Here is a 22150-nt window from a genome sequence, read left to right as displayed (position 1 = left end):
GCATACCTTCACCATCCTTCACCTGCGAGGCTAAGTACCTCGGGTCATCTTTGACTCCACACTTTCCTTTTCCGCCCACATCTCTGATGTCTCTAAAAAGTCAAACTTCCTACTGCGCCTCCTCAGAGGTACTCTGCCTTTCCTCTCCTTCCCCCAGAAGCTCACTGTCTCCCAAGCTCTGGTTCTCTCTAGGTTGGACTATTGTAATAGCCTCTTTCTAAATCTACCTGCCTCTACTCCCCGCCCTCTGCAACTAATCCAGAACAGGACTCGGAGACTCTGAAATCTGCCCATTGGCTCCCAGTGGATGCAAGGATTAAATTCAAAACCTTCTGCATTGTCCACAAGGCTTTCTGGGGCCTGGGTCCAAAATACCTTCAGCTATCCTTCTGCAAATACCTCCCCTCTCGAGGTCTTAGCTCCTTTACCTCCAACTCCCTCAGGGTCCGTTGTTTTTCAGAGAAACAAGCTGTGGGTAGATATCTATCTTCGGCTGGGGCCTCCCTCTAGAACAGCCTCCCTGCCACTCTGAAACCTGTGGAGAATCCTCTCTGGTTTCGGAAACACCTCAAGACCTTCCTCTTTGCTTCTGCCTTCGCACCCCCTCTCCCCTGCTGATCTGTTCTCTCTCGGCACCGTGCACCTGGCCACCCTCTGTCCTCCGGGCCCAGGTACCTGCTCGCCCTGCCACACGCCCGCACTGCCTCCGGGCCACCCCTTGCACTGGGGTCTATATCTGTACCCATACAGCCCCCCCCTTCCTTCCTGCACTTATCAGACCTACCCTGTCTGCTGCCTTAAACCCATCACTTGCTGGCTGCACTATCACTGTTTGTTGCCTTTATTATTTATTTATTATTATATATCTGCTTCTCCTTTGCTCCGCACTTTCCACTTCTCCCCCTTTCCATGCACCTTTGACCTCTCCCTTTCGCATGCACTTGCAAGTTCTCAATGTCACTGGCCTAGTAAGATTTTTGTTTTGTTCTCCCCTGTTCCCCTCCCCTCCCTTGTCGCGCTCTGAAACACTTGTGTTGTGTACGAGCACGATAGAAATAAAATATATCAAATCAGACGTTCCACTGCAATGGAAAGTGTCACAGATGCCAGAAGAATTACTACAAGCTTAGAGGCTGTTCTAGGCTCTTTATTGACGTTATAATGGACCTTTCGCCTGCCTTTCTCTCATCTTGTTTAGCACCTCCTCCCTAATCCTGTCATCCCTGACGCCAAGTTAGAAGATACTGAATATGTATTGACCCCATACTGTCCAAGTCTCTGACTTGCACTGGTTTGATGACCTAAAGTCGGGGTGCCGTTTCGACGTAGACTCTCTCTGGGACTTCCTATGACTGTCCCTACTTTATCAAGTGATGTAATATTCTACAAGAGTAAGTAATGTGCCTTGCACACACCCTTCTTGATTCACTCTTTCATCTAGCATGCTCATGCTCCCCTCTACCTACCTCGTACTACTCTCCGCCCCAACTCTAGTCTCAGCCTTCTCTCCTCTGTCCCTGTGATGTCTCTCAATCCCTCTCGATTTTGCCTCCACCCTTCAATGTTTACTCCACCCTCCTCCACACTCCTACCCCTTCCTCTGCACTCCTACCACTCCCTCCTCCCCTACACAACTCTCTCCTCCACAGTACAACTCCCACCTTCTTACGACAACACCCTCCTCTGTCTACATGCTACTCAGTCACACTAGTTCCACCCAGTTGCATCCACTTCATTTTCACTCCTTACACTGATGTATCTAACCACACATACCAAACTAAGGGCAAACTCACACAGCAGTACCACTTACACGCATTAATGAATATCTCACTTTCTCCGGAAGTCGCTCTGCAACCTGCTGCTTCTTCCATCCTCCTGCTGGTCTCTTGCTCCACAACCTCCTCTGACCTCAGGCCGAAAACACACTTTCCTGATTCCTGCCATTTACTTTGTTCTCCGTGTTCCTGTCACTGGTCCACTCCCCCTAACCCATCAATCCCTATCTTTCCCTCCTGCGTTATGACCCAATCAAATGAGCTGTTACGTGGCAGAATAATCCATGGCCCTTTTCTCCATGCAAGCCTGTCACGGAATGCTGATGGGGGCCCCAGGCATTAAGTGTCCATGTTCGTGTTGGGAGATTCGGTTCTGTACCATCCCAGGTAGGTGCAGTCTCTTTTTATGTCCTGGTCTGTTTATTATGTCCCTGGTGTCCTTGCAGATACACTGCCAGTGCCGACGTGTTGCTACTACCACTGGGGAGCATTGTGTGCGTTTCCTCTGCCAGTGCATTTGCTTCCCATGATCCCTCTACTTCTGGGCGTGGAACGCCAGTAGTGCTCAAAGTGGGAGGGTTGCTGCTGTTACTTCAGCTCCAGGCTGCCAAAGATGTTTGGAGCATGGGTGGCGCTGGACGGTTTCCTGCTATTTGCTGATGAGCTTGGCTAATGATCTGAACCGAAAGAGTTTGGTGAGCATTTTATGTAATAGACATGGTGTGGGATAAATGTGGTCTGCATAATTGCATGCTGGCACAAGCGGGGGATACAAACTGTGACCCTCAAATGCCACCGTCCTCCAAACGGGAAGGACTGGCTCTGGATTGATCCCTGGTATGCCTCCCTTGAGCGGTTTCCATCCCGTTTGTCAAGGCCAGTGCGTACTGGCTTTGCCTCAAGATGTACTTTGCATCTTGTAGGAACTATTAGGATATCATATACCCTTTATTCAGGGTTTCAATACTGTCGATGTATTTGTATCTCAATTTGTGTATTATTGAAGACTCCTCTTTAGACACTCTGGTCCTGGTCCAGCATCCTCATTAATCTAGCAAAATTAGTTTCATTGGCTTGAAACATAAGCTGGTCATATTGCAACGATTTGTGAGAAGGCTACACATTATCCAGAACATTGGTTTCGAGTTTTAAAGGCATTGGTCTCCACTGGTTAAAATTACCTTTTGTAACCCAAGAGTTGCACCTCTGCACCTGTAGCCTATTAAGGACCACTCAAAGTAATTCATCATGAAAATTGTACAGAACACTGGTCGCCCAAGATCATGGCACGGATGCTGGGCAACCAAAAACTAACTGAACCCCTCCTTATCAGGTAGTGTGGGCATAGCCTCATTCTTATTTGCAGGTTATTGTTCAGTGAATACACCGTGCAGTGTCTTTGGGGCTTCGCATGAGCCCACATTTCATATCCACAACTTTGTAAATCTCATACAACTGTTATCCCTTTTGGCATTAGTTCATATGCTTCTGATTCTTTGGGATGATTTTTAGGTGCAGGATTACAATTGTCAAAAGCATTGTTCCATCTGGAGCTTTGTGACTGAGGTCTGCTAATCTAGTGCCCTAGACAGCGCACTCCACTACACACTTATGGTCATAGTTCAGGACCTTATGCCAAAGGAGAAGGCAAGACAGAATTATTTAATAGCAAATAAATGTTATTTTGGACGTTGTTGTTAGTCATCTAGCCCACACAGAGTCCTCGAGATAATATTTGAAAGGGATTTCATAGTCTGCAGGAAGATAAAGCAACAAAGCGGGTTTCCCGTGGGGTGCTCTCGAATGATGAGCAGCAGCCACTGTAAATGGATGCTTCTATTTTTCTATCTGCAAAAATCCACACTAAAACCATTTCCATCACAAAATCGTACGTTCAATGAATAGGATGTCGGATTTGATGGGAAACTGTGAGCTTCTTAGAATGGGGTGAGTTTGAGGGACATTCTGACCAGGTTATGGAGGGGAGTAAATGGAACAGTAAACCGAGAATACATGGGGGGGTACTTGCGTAGATTAAGGACAATCGACATTAGACATGTTTAAGTGGTTCCATGTGTTAATATCCCCGCAAAAATATTGCGATAAAAAATATTGCCATATTTTTGCTGCAATATTGAGGCAGGGACCCTGCGGCGGACACCCCCGATGCCCCCAATTATCCCCCCCAAAAATATTGCCCATGGCGTTCCATACGACCATATACACAGTGATATTTCTGGTGGGGATAATATGTAGAGATACCATTTAAGTGCAGGTAGGTGGTATGGTCAGATATGTTAGGGATGTGACCATGATGGATTAAGAGCTAGAGTGGAGGCAGAGAAGGTGAGGGACAGCAGAAGGTTGGAGACATGGAAATCATGTTGGCTAGAAGGCAGATGGTGGGTAGGTTATAAGGGTAACTCGGAGGCGAGGAGTTAGGCTTTTAGTTTGGTCTTGAACAAATCGGTGTGCACTGATTAACTAAATTGCAACGCAGGTCTGTGTGTTCCCTTTGTCTGCGTGTACCGAATAGCTTGCAGTAGAACAGTGAGGCTCAAGCACAGTAGAGGAGAGCTGCTTGTGTTCACAATGCTGAAATGATAAAGTGAATGAAGCTAAGTATCCCACTTAAATGTATACCAATAATGATTCCAGATTTCGCGCCTAGAATCACTTGTGTACAGGCGCGTTATAAATTACATAGATCATATCAGATCATACGTTTTTTTTTAGCCTATGTACTTCTGCTGCCAGTCAAAAGTTCAGAAAGGGTTTTGCTAACACCAGAAAACCAACATTTTTTTTTAGAATTTTTCAAATCTGTCCTCTGCGGGATGATGAATCAAAATAGAAATGTTGGTACCACGTTTTCTGCTGCCATTCAATATACTTCGAGTGGATTGTGTCCTCCAACATATTCGTCATCTTAGATGTATTCCATCCAGCTTTGCTGCTCTTCGGAAATTTTTTCGGCAGAGGGTGCCGTGCGTCGATGTCGTCCAGTCGATGGTCCCTCGAAGGCCTCCGTCGAGGGTGACGTCATCGGGTGTATAAGTAGCATGCGCGGCGCCCGTTGGTCTGTTCCGTTTTTCCGCAGTATACGTTGCTTCGGACATTCGGCACGCCTCGAGTTCTGTGAGAATATATAATAACGAAATATGTCCTCGTCATCGACGCCGACCACGACCCCGAAATCGGGATTCAAAAACGGACCTGCATCGAAAGTGTTTGTGGTGCCTCAGAGAAGGCCACGACATGGAGGCCTGTACGAAGTGTCAGGCGATGACGGGGAAGGCCTTGCGAGAGAGGAGAGGAAAGCTACAGGTAGGTCGAAAAACTGATCATAAAACCTCTAGCGTCGAGTCGAGATCCCGTGAGGAGAATTCTCCTCGACCCGAAAGGCATCGATCGAGGTCCTGTAGCGATTCCCATCGCTCGTCCTCTTCGTCAAAAAGATCGAAGAAACGGGGGCGCTGTTGTGCGCCGAGCAAGATGGCCGCCTGATGCGTGAGCTCCGTGGCGAGCGGACCTCATAACCCTGTTTTATGGTGCTTTCTCTGACTGCTGCCGTGTACGGGGCACACGACTTTACTGCCACTGCTTCAGGGATCCTGTGGACCCGGTCCTGCTGCAAATCGGAGCCGGGAAGGGCTTTCCCCGACTCCGTAGTGCCCATCCCCCCGCCTGCGGCGCTCTTGCGCGCCTAAAACCCAGCCCCGGCGGGGAGTGGACGTACCCGCCCGAGGCCCTGCCGCGCTGCTTCCCACATCTTCCGGGCATCGGTGGGGGCCGGCGTGCCTCATCCTTCCCGGCGGCGGGGCCGACGGAGACCTGGGACCGTGACCTGCCGGCCGAGCTGTTGCTTCTTCTGGGACGGTGCGGCCTGGGGTGCGCTGCCCCCGTGTCCCTGGAGGGATGTCGGGCCTGTGGCGCGGCCGCCCCGCTCTCTCTTCCCTGCTGCAGACTTCACATCGGGGCCTCCTTGCCCTCTCCGGAGGGTCTCCGCGGCCTGTGGGGAGGTCGCTGGAGCCTCTCCCCCCCCGACAGCACACGCCGCGCTGCTGGAGCGGCGCGGCTTCCAGGTACGTGCTGCGGGGGTTCTCGCTGCCTCCGGGGGCGACCTTGCGACCGCCGCCTCGGGGCTCCTGCGGCCCCGGCCCGGACGTTGACCGGGGGCCTGGGGTGATCTTGTGAGCCGCGGCCAGCCCCGGCGGAGGGTGGACGGATCCGCCTGGGGCCTCGCTGAACTCCTTCCTACATCTGCGATCTGCTGGAGGGGGCCTGGGACGCGCTGCCCCCGCCATTCCTGGCGAGTCGCCTGGACTGCTCCTTCTTCCCACCTTGGGAGTCGCCGTGGGATCTCCTTCCCTTCTTCCTGGAGGCCGGCGGGGGGGTCGTGGGGACCCTTCCTCCCCGGCCTGCACGCGCTGCGCTGCTGGAGCGGCGCGGCCTCCGGGTGCGAGCTGTGGAGGTTCCATTGACTCTTTGCGCCTGAACTACCGCCTCCCTGCCTCCCTGCCTCGGGTCTCTGGGGTCGCCCCTCTTTGGCGGGCCTTCCCCTCTGCGGCGAGGGGTGCCGGAGGCCCCCGGGCGGCGACTGCCGGCTCCGCCTGGTGAGCCCTGACCTTCCTGGCTCTCTTGCTGTGAAGCCCAGCTCTTGCCCTCCCCCCCTTGGGGGGCTACTCGGCCTTCACCAACTTCACATTGCTTCTACCTTGGCTGGAATCCCTTGCTCTGTGTGGCCCTATCGTTCACTGGGGGCTGGCCTCTCCCCGCTTCATTGCTTTGGAGGCTACTGCCACTCCACCCGGAGTGATACTCTGCAGAGGGGTGCCGTCAATACCGCTGGTCCCCGCTCTCCCATCGCTGGGATTTCCCACCTTCGAGGCCCCCCACTGTTGTCTTCCACACCTTCCCGATCGGGCTGGAGCCCTGCGGTCTACACTTCTCCGGCATAGTCGCGTGGCCACGACATTCCCTGCTTCTCTCTCTTGTCACGTACCCTGCCTGGATTATTGCTTGCACGGCCTGGGATCTCCCCGTCTCCCTCTCGGGGCTGCTAGTGGTACCCCTTTACCCCACTCAACCATCACCCTTGTCAAAATGACCAAGGGGGGCGCGAGGAAACAGAGCTCCATCAACATGTTTGCGAAGACAGCTGTGAAATCCCCGGAGGACTCCATCGAGCGGGCCCCGGTTGCGTCGTCGTCCGTAGTGGCACCTGAATCCCAAAACATGATGGACTTTATCAGGGAGGGTTTCACTGCCCTACACTCAAAACTGGACGATATGAATGGCACAATATCCTCGATCAAGGCCCACATCGAGAGGACCGATAGTCGCGTGTCTGAGGTCGAGACACGGGTCGGCTCCGCCTAGGATGCACTGGGTGCACTGCGTTCCGAGGTTGTCGCTCTCTCGGGCCGAGTCCTCGAGGTGGAGAAGAACGACGAGGACTTGGAATCCCGCTCAAGGCGCAATAACCTTCGTATTGTTGGGGTCCCTGAGAGCGAGGTACACGAGCCAATGGAGGACTTCGTTGAGCACACATTAATGTCACTTCTGGACTCGCCCAAGCTCTCCCCTCACTTTGCTATTGAGCGGCCGCACCGTGCCCTTTCCGCTAAACCCAAACCCGGGGCTCCGCCTCGTCCCATCATCGCCCGGGTCCTGAACTACCGGGATCGTGATACTCTACTCAGAGCCGCAAGGATCAAGGGCGAGCTGTTATTGGGGGGTGCGAGGATTCATCTTTACCCCGACTTCTCGACTGCCGTTAAACGTGAACGCAAGACTTTCCAAGCTGTGAAGCGGAGGCTGCGAGATCACTCCGTTAAATATGCCATGCTCTACCCCGCCAAACTGCGCATAGAACATGCTAATCAGGTGTTCTTCTTCACGATCCCGGAGGAGGCCTCCAAGTTTATGGACGAACACTTCCCAGGTTGACTTCCTTCTTCTGTCCACAGTTCTGCAGCTTCCCCCTTGGGCCCTGCGGGGGGCGGCCGGGTCCGGCCCTTCCCCGTCACCGGTGCCGCATTGATCCTCTCTCCCGGATTCGGCTTGTTCAAGTTTCTCCTTTCATTTCAATGATGTGCCATACTGCTAAGTGCAAGACACCCTGTCTAAGTTACATACAATGTTTGTAGTTGCACCTTAAGCTCTACTGGTCCTGCTGCGACCCGGAGCGCTGCGGCCAGCCCGGCCTACAGGCCCCCAGGCGCTGATGCCTCTAGTTTGGTTTTGGTTGAAGGGGTTTGGGATTGTCATTCCTCTGTTTGGGAGGGGGATGTGGATGTGGGTGGGCGTGGGACATGCTTGGGGTTTTATTATCAGAAAATTGGCGCTGGCAGCGAAGGCGGACCGTGGTGCAGCACTCATCCACTGGTCTTGGACACCTTTTTTGACTCTACCACTATCACATCTATGGCTGAGGGGGACTTAACCTTTATGAGTTGGAACGTTCGGGGGTTGGGGAACTATAGAAAGATGAGGCAGCTCCAGCTGCAGGCTGAGCGCCACGGGTCCAAGATTCTCTTTTTGCAGGAGACACATGTTTGCATGGAGCAATGCGGGCGTTTCGCCAAAACCTGGGGCCCTCATAGATTCTTTACCGACAAAGTCGTGGGGTCATGACCCTTATTCACAAGAGTCTCCGGTTCACCCTCATCTCTTCACATATTGACCCCCTGGGCAGGTATGTTCTGTTATACGCCACGCTTCAAGGGAAAGAAGTGGTTTTGTTGAACATTTATGGCCCCAACTTCGATGACCCTGAGTTCTACAGACAGGTCACGTCCCTTTTAGATGGCTTCCCCCTTGTCCCAATTCTCTGGGGGGGTGACTTTAATACTATCTTCGATGTAGCCCTTGATAGATCTGGGTCCAAGCCCCGTCATCTCTCCAGGGCAGCCTATGCTGCATTATCATCCCTACCCCGTTTGGCCATGGTGGACGCATGGAGGTTCTTTTACCCCGACTCCCGCATTTTTTCATTCTACTCTTCAGTCCACGACTCATACTCCCGAATTGACCGCTGGGTGATCTCCAATGTCTTGGTTAAAGACGTGAAACAGTTAATGATTTTACCCAGAACCTTGTCCGACCACTCTCCAGTGACCATTACCGTGAGCTGGGCCCCTGATCCTGGCCGGTCCCGCTGTTGGAGACTGAAACCCCTCGCCCTACTCGATCCAGAGTTTCATTCCGAGCTCGAGGACTCTATTGAAGAGTTCTTTGAGTTAAACGCAGGCTCGGTACCATCACTAGCCACACTATGGGAGTCTTTCAAGGCCTATATTAGAGGGATTGCACTTTCCAAGGAAAACGGAGTCCTCAAATCGATTCGGAGAGATCTAGCCGAGAGTGAATCCAGGTTGTCGACCCTGGAGGCTGCGTGTTCACTTCACTCTTCTTCAGGTAACCTAGTGGCCATTGGGGCGGAATTGGATACGTTTCACTCCCTGGCTGATCGTGAACAGAGGTTTCTGGACAACCCAGGCATCGCGCGGAAATACGGGGAGGGCGAGCGCCCTGGTAGCCTCCTTGCGAGGTTGATCCGACATGAGACAGGTTCCCCACACATTCTCGGGATTGAGAGACTGGACGGCTCCTTGGCTGTCTCCTCCCGGGACGTCAACACGGAATTCTTTAATTTTTACAAGTCCCTATACTCCAATTCGGACGAAGTATCAGTGGAAGAAATCGACTCCTTTCTCAATTCCCTTCCCTTGTCAACTTTATCCCCTGAGGCCGCGGGCTCTCTTGACTCCCCACTTACACTGGAGGAGCTCTCCGACGCTGTTGATTCCCTATCCTCGGGGAAAGCCCCCGGCTCGGATGGTATCCCAGTCGAATTTTACAAGTCCTAACAAGTCACTTCTCCTTCCACACTTGTTGGCTGTGTGGGAGGAGTCGGTCGAGACAGGTGTGTTCCCCCCCTTCGCTACGTGAGGCCACGATTACAGTATTGCTAAAGGCTGGCAAACCCCCCTCGCATTGTGGATCGTATCGTCTGCTCTCCCTTATAAATTGCAACGCCAAAATATACGCAAAGGCCCTGGCTCTCAGGTTGGCCCCCATCCTACCATCCATCATTCATCCCGATCAAGCGGGCTTCGTCCCGGGGCGGTCCACCTCCCTGAACTTAAGGCGCATATTTAATATAATTGACAGGATTAGCCCAGAGACTCAGGCTGTAGCGGCCACGCTAGACATGCAAAAGGCCTTTGATTCGGTATCATGGCAATTCCTTTGGCGGGTTCTCGAGAGCTGTAAATTTGGTTCCTCCTTTCTCTCTTGGGTCAAGCTACTTTATTCGTCCCCCGTGGCTAGGGTCCGTACAGGTGACCACTGCTCTCCTTCCTTTGAGATCGCCAGGGGGACGAGGCAGGGGTGCCCATTCTCTCCCTTGGTTTTTGCAATTGCCATAGAGCCCTTTGCGGACATGCTTCGTCACCGCCATGCCCACAGAGGCCTCCGTACTGCCGGGAGGGCGGACATAGTTTCCCTATATGCGGATGACGCGTTGTTGTTCATTCGCTCTCCATCTTTCAACTTGCCTCCAGTGCTGGAGGATATCATTTATTTTGGCCGGGTCTCGGGCCTTAGGGTGAATTGCTCGAAATCCACCCTTTTTCCACTTACGGAATGCACTCTCCCCCCCGCCCCCTGACACTCTGGGATTCACATGGGCTCAATCCACATTCACTTACCTGGGAATAGCAGTAACGCGCCAACAGGCACTAACCTTTGAAGAGAACTTTCGGAAGTACCTTACACATCTGTCCGTTAAGGTTTTAGCCTGGGACAAGCTCCCGATTTCTCTCGCGGGCAGAATGGGCCTATTGAAAATGGTGGTGTTACCTCAGCTGCTTTACAAGTTTGCCAACGTACCCTTGTGGCCAGGCGCGGACTTTTTTCGCGACTTGACTCGTACAATCAACTCCTTCCTTTGGCACTCAGGAGCGGTCCAGCTTAAGTATGAGACCTTGTCCACCCCCATGGCCAGGGGGGGCTTTGGTGCCCCTGATTTTCTTAAATATTGGCTAGTATCCCAGATCCAATATATCTCCCATTGGTTCAACAGAACTGACCCCCCCCCCCTCATGTCCGGCTCGAGAAACTTGCGGTCTGTGACCGCGAAATCCGTTCTTTGGTTATACAACCCGCCCCTCTGGTACTGGATTCGCCTGCACATCCCTTGCATTAGCCAAAACATGGAAGCTGCTTGGAGTAGCCCGCGCCTTCCACGGCAACCTTCCCCTCTGGAACTTCCTCCCGGGGGTCCCCCAGGTCGCACCACTTACTGCTCGTCGCTGGGCCGAAGCAGGCTATGAGCTGTTGCGGGACGTGTTTGACCAGGGCATATTTATTGAGTGGACTGATCTCCCCCTGCCCTTGAGGAGTGACCGGAGTGTCTGGCTTCAATACGCGTCCCTCCCTAAGACCCTTAAGCGTCATTATCCAACATTCCCTGCGTTACCACCAGACGACCCGGCCATTGGGGAACTCACTTCCCCCTCACCCATGAAAGGTAAAATCTCCAGGTTATACTCCATGCTGCAGTCCAGATCCTTCCCAGAATTCTCTAAACTCAGGGGGTCTTGGGAGAGGGACCTGGGGTGGAAATGTCAGACGACCGCTGGGCACATTTATGCGACTGCACTCACCGGGTGTCCTTCAATTCCCGATTTAAACTCATTCAGTTAAAAGTGCTGCATAGGTTCCACTATACTCCGGTCAGATTGCATTGCATGTCCAGTGAGCATCCGTCTAGCTGCCCTCGATGCGGGCATGAGGACGCGGACTACATCCACATGATCTGGTCCTGCCCCCGCCTCTCACTGTTCTGGGGAGCAGTTTGCTCGACGGTATCTGCTATGCTTGATCACCCCATTGATCCTTCCCCAGCATTGTGTCTCTTCCACGACCTCCCTGGCCTCCCTCGAAACTCAAAAAAACTGGCTGGCCTCTGCATGCTCTTAGCGGTTCGGTCCATCCTGCTCTGTTGGCTTCGCCCCTTTCCCCCCACACATGCCCAATGGTTAAAGGCGGTTACTTGGGCCTCTGACTCCGAGGAAACTTGGTCTCACATGCAACCTACCCACTCCAGGCCTAGGGACATCTGGCTTAGGTTCCGCTCCTACTTGTCCGACCTGGACATGACTCCGGCTGCTTCCCCTTCACCTGCTCTTTCTCACTAGTGTGAGAGCTCCTTCCTTATTATTTTGCTCAGCCACCCCTCCTCGCATGTCGTTTGTAATTCTGTCTCTGAATCATTATGTGTGCAATCTCCGTATGACTGTACCATGAACTGTATTGTCAGTATGTACCTGCTGGGCGCTGTTCGCCTGTTTTGCTGCCACGCTGCCTAATAAAAAAAGAATTTAAAAAAAAAAAAAGATCGAAGAAACGACGCCACAGGTCTCCCTCCACCTCGTCGTCAGACGAGTCTCCAAAAAAGATGAAATGCCCCATGAAACATTCGTCTACCGAAGAGTGGGAAACATTCAGGATCAAAATGATGGAGGTGTTTGAAAAAGCGAAGCCTCGGTCCGCGCCTTCTTCGGAAGCCGGCCGGAAGCGTCATCGCTCCGACACTCGCGCGCCCTTGAGCCAGGGTGATCGAAAAAGGAAGTATAGGGAACCTTCTAGGACGCCGAGTGAAAAACGCTCGAGTCGAGTCGACCGCTCGAAGTCATCGACGCCGTCCGAGACCCATCATACCTCAAAGGGAAAATCTTCGAAGGTCGCCTCGACGCTGACCCGGTCGAGGACCACGATGTCGTTGACGTTATCGACGTCGACGCCAAAACCCTCGGCGCCAAAGGGTCCAGCCAAACCAGGGAAACCAGAAAAAGAGAAGGATAAGGTTACAAAACCTGTATTGTCCTCAGAGCCAGGTACTAGACCTCTTCCTCCTCCTCTCCCAGAGAAGGTTTTCAAGCCTGTCCGCAAAAAGGAGTTTTTCAAATCCCTGACCTCAATTTTTGAGGAAAAGGAAAGATCTGATGAGGAGAATGTACCTTTTGGGCTGGAATATGGCACCCCAAATGTCCCAGAATGCTTGATTTCAGAAGAAAGCAGAACGAGGGACTTGGTCGAATCATTACACAATGCAAGTGGCATTGACACATCTCCTGAAAACGACTTTGGCAGACCAGAACCAGGAGAGCATGCCAGTCCATCATACCATCAATTAATGACAAAGGTAGTAGATTACTTAGGATGGTGTAAACCATCAGCCCAATTCATCCAGGATGATTTAACAGATATATTGGACCATGGTCCCACCGAAGACCCAGTACTACCCTTTCATGTAGCCCTGCAAAATAGGGTGGCCAAGAATTGGGAAACTCCGGATTCTATTCCTCCGGTAAATTAATCCCTCACCTCAAAATACCACCCGGCCAGTAGCGACCCCGGCTATCTGTCCAAACACCCAACTCCCGAGAGTCTGGTCATACAGGCAGCCACAGCTTCTAACAAACTTGCATACCCGTCTATCCCTCCAGACAGGGACGATAAGCGTGTGGATGGTTGGGCACGGAAGGTATTTTCAGCCAGGAGCATGGCATTAAAATCTGCAAACTCCACATGTGCCTTGGCAAAATTTTGGTACACTCTTTGGAAGTGCATTGCAATGGCGACGGAGCACATACCAGAAGGGGAAGAAAGGGAAGGGTTCCTAGCCATCGTTAGAGATGGAAAGGAAGCCATGCAGGAATCCCTTCAATCTGGATTGGACACTGCAGATAGTGTAAGCAAGTCCATGGGCACTAGCACCGTAATGCGCAGATTTGCATGGTTACGGAAGTCGGGTTTCGCACCGGACGTACAGAACCGCCTTCTGAACATGCCTTTTTTTTTAAAACTCTTTTTATTGAATTTTATAACATGACCAACAAATAACAAAGAAACAAACCCTCCAACCTCCCTCCCTCTCCCAACCCCCTCCCCCCGCGGCAACGAGCGCACATCACCCAAATCCCTGTCCAGTCTGGCAAAGACCCCACGCTCAATGAAGGTCCAATAGTCTCGAGCGTTGCGGACACCACATTACCCTAAAATCGTAAGGAAGTTCATAATCTCACCCCATTCAGCTGCAAAGTTCTGCACTTTATTGTTCATGGCGAACGTGGCCCATTCCAGTGCCGCTATTTCCCAGATCTGCCGGTAGCAGTCCTGACAGCTAGGCACCTCTGGGCCCCTCCATCTCTGGACTATTAACAACATAGCCGCCAAAACGAGTATTGTTTTAGCCTTTTCCCTTCCTCTCGGGTCACCCTTCTCCGAAGCCCTTAGTGTGCCTAACAGGATTTGCGCTGGCGTCCTTTCGTCTATCTCCCCAAAGGCTTGCTCCTGTGCCTTTCGTATCTCATCCCAGAAAGGCCCAATTAGGGGGCAGTTCCACCAGATATGTTCTGCCCACCCCGCCATCCCACAGCCCCTCCAGCATTTCTCTGACTTTTTTGGGAACATCCTATGGATGTGGACCGGGGTGTAATGCCACCCGAATAATACCTTATACCAGATTTCTTGCAATTGGGACGCTTTAGCCAGTTTGGGTATCCTCCGCCATAGTTTCTCCCATTCCGCCCTGGCAATCTCCCGCCCTAGGACTCGTTCCCAGTTAGTCATATAGGCCCAGCACGTGCCTACCTTGTCTCTATCCAAGATCTTCTAGATATTGGATATGAGGCCTTTTGTGCCATCGTTAGTGAGAAGGAATTTCTCAAAATGCGTGGGCTCCCGTGTGACTGCCAATTTAACCCCTGGGTGTAGAAGCCAATACCGTAATTGCGCATAGCGCAACCTTTCTCCCTCCGGTACCGCAAATTACCTCTTGCAGTCATAAAAAGATAACAATTCTCCTCCACGAAACATATCTGCCAGTTTTCTACAGCCTCCTTCGCGCCACTTAACAAATGCCCCCCTTTCTAGAGCTGGGGTGAAATCTCTATTCCCGAATATGGACGTGAAAGGAGAAGGAAAAGTGGTAATCCCTGCAGACCCTGCTAACCTGTCCCAAGTGTCGGCCATAAGTTTAGTAATAGAGCTCTCGTACAGATGCTGTGGCCTATGGGACCTAGGGAGCCACAACACCTCCGCTAAATTACGGTGCGCCACCGCTCTGTCCATCCCCACCCATATCTTGTTGTGCACTTCCTCCCCTCAGCCACTCCCTGATGATGCAGATTTGGGTTGCTTCATAGTACCGCCTGAAGTTCGGCAAAGACAATCAGCCCTCCTCCCTGGCCATCATCAAAAGCCTGAGACCCACCCTAGCTCTCTTCCCCTCCCAAATGAAACCCTTAGTCAGCGCTTCCAATTCTTTAAAGAAACTCGCCAGGATCGGCTGCGGAATCGCCTGAAATAAATATAACCGCCTCGGAAGGGTGACCATCTTTACCGCCGCTATCCATCCCAGCCATGATACCCTGAGGCCCCGCCACCTTTGGAAGTCTTTCCGGATTGTTTTGAGAAGGGGGGGGGGGGATTAGCCCCATACCAGCCCGCAAGGGATGCCATGATTTTCACCCCCAAGTACCTAATCCCCCCCCCCCCCCCGGGCTACACTGGAGAAGGGTACTCTCCTTCAGCCTGTTCCGCTCCGTCCCCCCCAATGTTAGATTTAACACCTCTGACTTAGACCAGAGGCTTCCCCAAAAGCTTCCAAGAGGGCGATACTAGCTCGAAGTGATTCCCTTGGCTCTTTCAGCATAAGCAGCATGTCGTCAGCAAAAGCTGCGACTTTTTGTTGCTTGCCCCCAAAGGGGATGCCCTGGATTTCCGCCGCTTCCCTTATTGCCTGTAGAAGCGGTTCCAAATAGATTGCGTATAAAATTGGGGAGAGCAGACAACCTTGTTTGGTTCCCCTTTGTAAACACACCTGTCTTGAAGCCATACCATTTACCATTATCCGGATGGACGGAGCTTGATAGTTATCCCGGACCATCGTCAAGAATTCCCCTCTAAAACCCATCTTTTCCATTACCCGAAACAGGAAGGCCCACTCTACGCGATCAAAAGCTTTCTCCGCATCCAAAGCCACTAGTACCGCGGGAGTGCTTGTCTTCTGAACCTTTTCGACTATGTGGGCCACTCTCCTAATATTGTCAGCAGTTTGTCTACCTCTGATAAACCCTGCCTGATCCGGGTGGATTAGGTTCGGGAGGATAGAGTCGAGTCTATTCGCCAAGATCTTAGTATAAATCTTTGCATCAATGTTAATTAGGGCAATGGGGCGATACGAAGCTCTCTCCTCTGGGTTTTTGTGTGCTTTAGGATGAGGGTAACCTTGGCTTCCTCCATGGACGGAGCAATTCGACATGTCTGCCGAAACGAATTATATAGCGATGTTCGATGCAGAGCAATCTGAGAGATAAATAATTTATAGAAAGCGGCTGTATAGCCATCCGGTCCGGGTGCCTTATGCGCCGGGAGAGACCTGATAACCCCTCTGACCTCTTCTTCCGAGATTTCTCGGTTGAGGGTTTGCCTTGTATCACAACTTATTTCCCGCAGCCAAACCTTCTGAAGGAATGATTCTTGCTTATCACTCAGGGGCTGCTGGGAAGCATACAGGGAATCATAAAACTGCGCTAAGGCCTCCTGCAGGTCTTCTTGACTAGTAGTCCGCTCACCTGGACCGAGTTGCAACGCCGATATAGCGTTTCTCGCCATTTTTCCCCTCAGGAGGCGCACCAAAAGGGCGTCTGCCTTATTGGCCTTTGCGTAGTATTTTTGCCTCACTGCTAGAAGTGCCCCCTCTGCTTTTTTGGTCCGCAATAATTCTAACTGTCCCACCGCCTTCCTATATTCCTGCATCGCTCTCCTGGAGGGGGTGCCCCCCGCTGCCTGTCTAGCCGCTTCCACCTCCGCCTCCAATTGGCTTTCCAATACTTTCAGTTGCTTCGCTCGGAATGCCGACAACGCGATTATTTCTCCCCTGACAGTAGCCTTGAAGGCGTCCCATCTAATACCCTCTCCTGTATCCTCTGCCCTGTTAGTGTCGAAAAACAGCTTACTCTTCTCTTCAAGTGTTCCCCGAGCTTCTGGGTCCCTCAGGATGGCCCCCGGGACTTTCCATCCCCAGACTCTCCTCGCCCTCCAACCCAGATCTAACACAGCCGAGACCGTTTTGTGGTCTGCAATCCCTATGGGTCCTGTGTGTACCCCCCGTATACAGCCCCACGGAGACCCATATATAGTCGATTCTAGATTGTGAACCGTGGACCCCTGACAAGAATGTGTATCCCTTTTCCTCCCCCTTTATCTCCCTCCATGCATCCCGCAACCCCAACTTGCCAATCCTGTTTTTCAGAATCGTAGACATTACTGCGCCTCCCCCCCTATCTCTCAGATTTCCAGTTCTGTCCTTCTCCCTGTCCCAGGCTATATTTAAGTCTCCCAATAAAACTATATGGCCCCAAGCATGTTCCTCCAATACCTTCAATACTCGATGTAAGAACTGCTCCTGCCCAGAGTTAGGTGCGTAAACAACCGCTAATGTGTACGGGGCCTCAATGTGTCTCCCCTTTACCACAATGAACTTTCCTTCTTTGTCCCTAGTGATATCAGAGACTCTAAAATCGACCGTGTTTTTAATAGCTAGGGCCACCCCCCTTGCCTTAGTTTGCCCCGAAGCGTGGAGAATCTGATCATAACCACGCAGTTTCAATCTACCCTGGTCCCTGTAAATCAGGTGTGTCTCCTAAAGCCCCATTATGGCCAGACCTTCCTTCCGCGCGAAGAGTTCCAATTTCTTCCTCTTGAGAGGGGTATTCAAACCCCTCACATTATGCGTCAGACACTTAAGCAGGTCTCAATCACAAAAGGATTGCCTCTATGTGGAGATGCTTTTCTGTCCTTCCCCCCTGTCAACTGCTCGTTGCCAACCCCCTCCCTCCCCCTTCACCCCCCCCGCCCTCCCACCCCCCTCCTGAAGGCTAATACCTTCCCGATTACTTTCCACTCCTACCTCGGGCATCTTCGCCCTTACCGATTCCAACATGGTTGCTCCGCCTGGAAACCCCTAGCTTCCCATATCCCTATAGAGGCCCACCACCCCTAAAGCAGCCCAAGCAACTCAAGACTTCATCGGAGAATCACTTCCTGCGTCCCCCAGTATGTCTACTTTCCGTGGGCCGCTGCTTCTTGTTCTTTTCCTTTTATCTCCAGCCGTTGACCACTCCCATGGTCTCGGTCTTGGTCGTGCGCTCGGTTCCGCCGGCCCCCATACCAAAGGGGAGTCATCTAGGTCCATGTGTAAAAGTTCAGCCCCTTCTTGAAGAGAAGTGATCCGCCTCTGGGAGCCCTCCCATTCGAACAGCAGCCCGAACGGAAAGATCCATTTGTATCGTATTGCTTTCCCATTAAGGATCTTTAGCAGCGGATTCATTTGTCTCCTCTTCACAAGTGTGCTACTCGCCAGGACTTGAAATAGCACGATCTGTTGCCCCTAAAACATGATGGGTTCACGCTGTCTCGCCGCCCTGAGATCATCTCCTTCTGAGCGTACCTAGCAAATGCTGCTAGGACATCTCTTGGTCTCGCCACCCACCACTTGGCCGTCCGGCCTACTCTGTGAACACGATCAAGCTCTTATCGCCTCTGGGCTGCTCTCTTCTAGAATGCCCACGAAAATGCCCTGGAGCACCACTTTAAAATCTTTATCGGGCACCGACTCCGGCAACATTTTCACCCTGATATTGATCCTACGTGATCTATTTTCCAAGTCCTCCAGCTATATTTCAAGATTTCTAGTAGCTGTATCCAACCTCTCAATTGCTTCGCTATTCGCTGTTGTGTCTTTGTCTATTTCTTGGAGACCCTTCTCCAGAGTGTCTGTTCTCTCTCCTAATTGTCTCATTTCCTGTTTAATCTCACCTATTGCCTCATTGAGGTCAGACCGCATCAGCTGGAACTGCTCTTGAAATGTCTTTGCCAAGTTGACTTGTAGGGCCAGTAGCTCTCCCAGGAATTCCCGTCTGGGCATCATCGCCATGTCCTCTGCCTCGCTTTGGGCAGTCGCTTCTCCCTCCGACCAACCGGGAGCACCGGTCCTTCCTTTGGATTTCGCGCCGGCCACATCGCATGGAGGGTGCCCTGAGTATCCTCTGTAGTTTGCAGCCCTTTCCCCCTTTCCCTTTGAGTTTGGAGGACATGTCACCGGCGTATCTCTTCCTGGAGGCCGAACTGATCTATCGTGAGCTGGCTTCTATGCTCACCCCTCGGCTGCCCCTGGGGTACACTGCCAGCAAAGTGAGGGTCTCCCCCCACCCCCCTCCAAGCAGCCAACCGTTCTATGCTGTCCGCTAGGCCCCACCGCGCTACAAAACTGACGGGGTTCCCTCTGTGGCCTGGCTGGAGCTATAACTGCGCCCTCTTCCCCGGTTCCCCCGCCGCCCAAGCAATCTCGTCACACCTGGGGGGGCGCAGCCCTCGGTCTGTCCTAAAGCCCCCCCAGGGGGCAGGCCACCCAAAACTGGGGTAAATCGGGGGGGGGGGGGCTCTGGTCTCTATTTGCGTTTCCTACCTCCCTCTGCAGCGAGTGCAGGGAGGTCCCGAGCCTCCATTCCTCAAACAGTCCCGGCAGAGAGAGAGAGTCCCCGCAGTTCACAGCCTCCCTGCCGCCTCCGACACTCCGTCTCCGTTCTGGTGTCGCCAGAACACTGATGGGGGCGAGCCGCACACCGGGCCGCCCCACTCCTGCCCCAATGCCGGGCCACCCGCTTTTCTTCGCGGGCACTCCTTCACCACACAACCGCGCCGGGTGGGTTTCCGACCTCCCCCTGTGCCTTGGGGGGACTGCTTCTCAACGCTGGCCCAGGCTCCGAGGATCCACTAGCCGGGCAGAGATCCAGGCGCCGCAGCTCGACAGGCGGAGTGGGCGGGCTACACTCTGGCCCGCTCCCGCCCACTCTCACTCCCAAGTTGGGCCGTCCGCCTCTTCCCACGAACTCCTCCTTGCAGAGGATCCCCCACCGGGCGATTTCCCGGCCGCTCTTCCAACTTCGGGGCGACCGCCAGTCCCCGCACTCACAGGCTCTGTGGAACCACCTGCAGGGACAGGGTGCCCAATGCACCGCCGCTCACCGGCGCAGCTTCTACGCTCCGCGAGCCGCCGACTATCACCTCTTCCAGGTCCGAGGTCCACCAGTCGCCGGAGATGACCCGGACGGTTCCCCCGAGTATCCGCTCCTCTCCACGACCCCCCAAGGAGTTCCTCGGTATTCCAAGGGGGACCGCTGATGGGGTGGTGGGCACCGTCAGTAGTCGGGTCCCGGGAGCGCCGTCGGCACGTCTACCCAGTGCCAGCGGCCATCTTGGAATCTGAACATGCCTTTTGACGGGTCTCACCTTTTTGGCAACAAGGCTGACGAGAGCCTTGAGAGGTTGCAGACCTCAAAAGCAGCTGCCAAATCTTTAGGGGCTGCTTTTAGGCAACCTCAGCCTTTACGTGCGCAAGGACCGTCATGGAGGGGACGATTCTATCGTTACTACACCTCATATGGAAAGGCGAGAGGAATGGCCAGTCAAAGGGGTCAGAAAAAGGCCACTCGTGGTGGACGAGAAAAACGTGCTAAACCAGCTCCAGCTGCAGCCTCTCTGCCATCAGTGGCTGCAACATCCACCACAAAACCGCTTTGAGGACTTGCATCACAAAACACCTGTAGGGGGGCAGGCTGTCACAGCATCTGCAAGAATGGCGAGCCTTTACTTCAGATGTTTGGGCTCTAGAAATAATAGCCCAAGGTTACGGCCTTCCTTTTCTAACACAACCTCAAAGCAATCCACCAGGGAGACACCCGTTGAAGTCTTCAATCCCGCTCCTACAGCAGGAAGTTTTAACCCTGCTGGAGAAAGGTGCTATAGAACCAGTACCTGCAACGGAGAGGAACAAGGGATGGTACTCCCTGTATTTTTTGATCCCCAAAAAGGACGGAGGACTGAGACCCATCTTGGACGTAAGAAACTTGAACAAGTTCCTCAGAAAGGACAAGTTCAAGATGGTTACCCTTTCTCAGATCCTTCAGGCCCTTCAACTTCAGGAGTGGTTGGTGTCATTGGACCTCCAGGATGCTTATTTTCATGTGCCGATTCATCTCAAACACAGAAAATACCTGAGGTTCGTAGTTGGCGAAATCACTATCAGTTTCGAGTCCTGCCTTTCGGGTTGACCTCCGCCCCGAGGGTCTTCACCAAGTTAATGGTAGTGGTGGCAACGTACCTCAGGAGAGGGGGGATTCATGTCTACCCCTACCTGGACGATTGGTTGATCAGAGCGCGTTCTGCCGAGCAAGCACTGGATCATCTGAAAGTCACCTGCCACTTCCTCCACAAACTGGGCTTCTCCCTCAATTTCAAGAAGTCACAGATGACACCTTCCCAACAGCTTCAGTACATAGGAGCTGTATTAGACACGTCCTTGGGAAAGAGCTCGCCTCCCAAGTCGAGGGCTCAAGACATTCTTCAGATGGTTTCCAAATTCCAAAATGCCCAAAATCTCCAGGCTTACGACTTTTTAAGGTTGCTCGGCCTCATGGCATCCTGCATCTTTCTGGTGACAGAGGCACGCTTGAGGATGAGATCCCTTCAATGGGCCCTAAAGACTCAGTGGTCCCAATTCTTGGGTCAAATGACGGATCTTCTTCAGATTCCGAACGAGGTCAGACAAGACCTTCTATGGTGGACCTTTACAGAGAACATCCTAAAAGGAGAACCTTTTTGGCAACCATGGCCGGAGATCACAGTAGTGACGGACGCCTCACTCCTGGGGTGGGGAGCTCATGCAACGATTTGACAATCAACGGTCGTTGGTCTCCATCGGAGTCCAAACTACATATCAACCTTTTAGAGCTGAGGGCAATCAGACTAGCGCTGAAGGCCTTCCTGCTATCTGTCAGGGGAAAGAATGTCCTGATAATGACGGACAACACAGTGGCCATGCACTACCTAAACAAAAGAGGAGGTGTGGGGTCACTACCCCTGTGCAGAGAGGCAATGCAGCTCTGGTATTGGGCGATTCAGGAAGGAATCTCTTTAACGGCAATTCATCTAGCCGGGGAAGAGAATATGACAGCAGATGCTCTGAGCAGGCAGAGCACGGTATCCCACGAATGGGAACTAGCTCAGGAAGTCATTCAAGAGATCTTCGCCCTTAGGGGAACCCCCCAAGTAGACCTGTTTGCAACCGGAATCAACTGAAAATGCGAAAGGTATTGCTCAAGGGAATTTCCCCCGAGAGGAGGCCTGGGGGACGTGTTCGTGGTGGAGTGGAATTTCCCACTATTGTAAGCGTTCCCTCCGATTCCCGTCATTCCTCAGGTCATCAGGAGGCTGAGAAGGTTTTGGAGCCGCATGAT

At 52.7% G+C, this 22150-nt stretch overlaps 1 protein-coding gene across 6 annotated transcripts in view; it reads left to right on the top strand.

Moving 5' to 3' along the window:
- Positions 1-22150, top strand: part of KANK1 (KN motif and ankyrin repeat domains 1) — a 1603545-nt gene that overhangs the window by 1187034 nt on the left and 394361 nt on the right. The gene's annotated exons all lie outside the window — the stretch shown is intronic.

This window comes from Ambystoma mexicanum, chromosome 6p, assembly GCF_040938575.1.
Source record: "Ambystoma mexicanum isolate Mex_15411 chromosome 6p, UKY_AmexF1_1, whole genome shotgun sequence".
Lineage (NCBI taxonomy): Eukaryota > Metazoa > Chordata > Amphibia > Caudata > Ambystomatidae > Ambystoma > Ambystoma mexicanum.
This window is presented reverse-complemented; position numbering and strand designations above follow the sequence as displayed.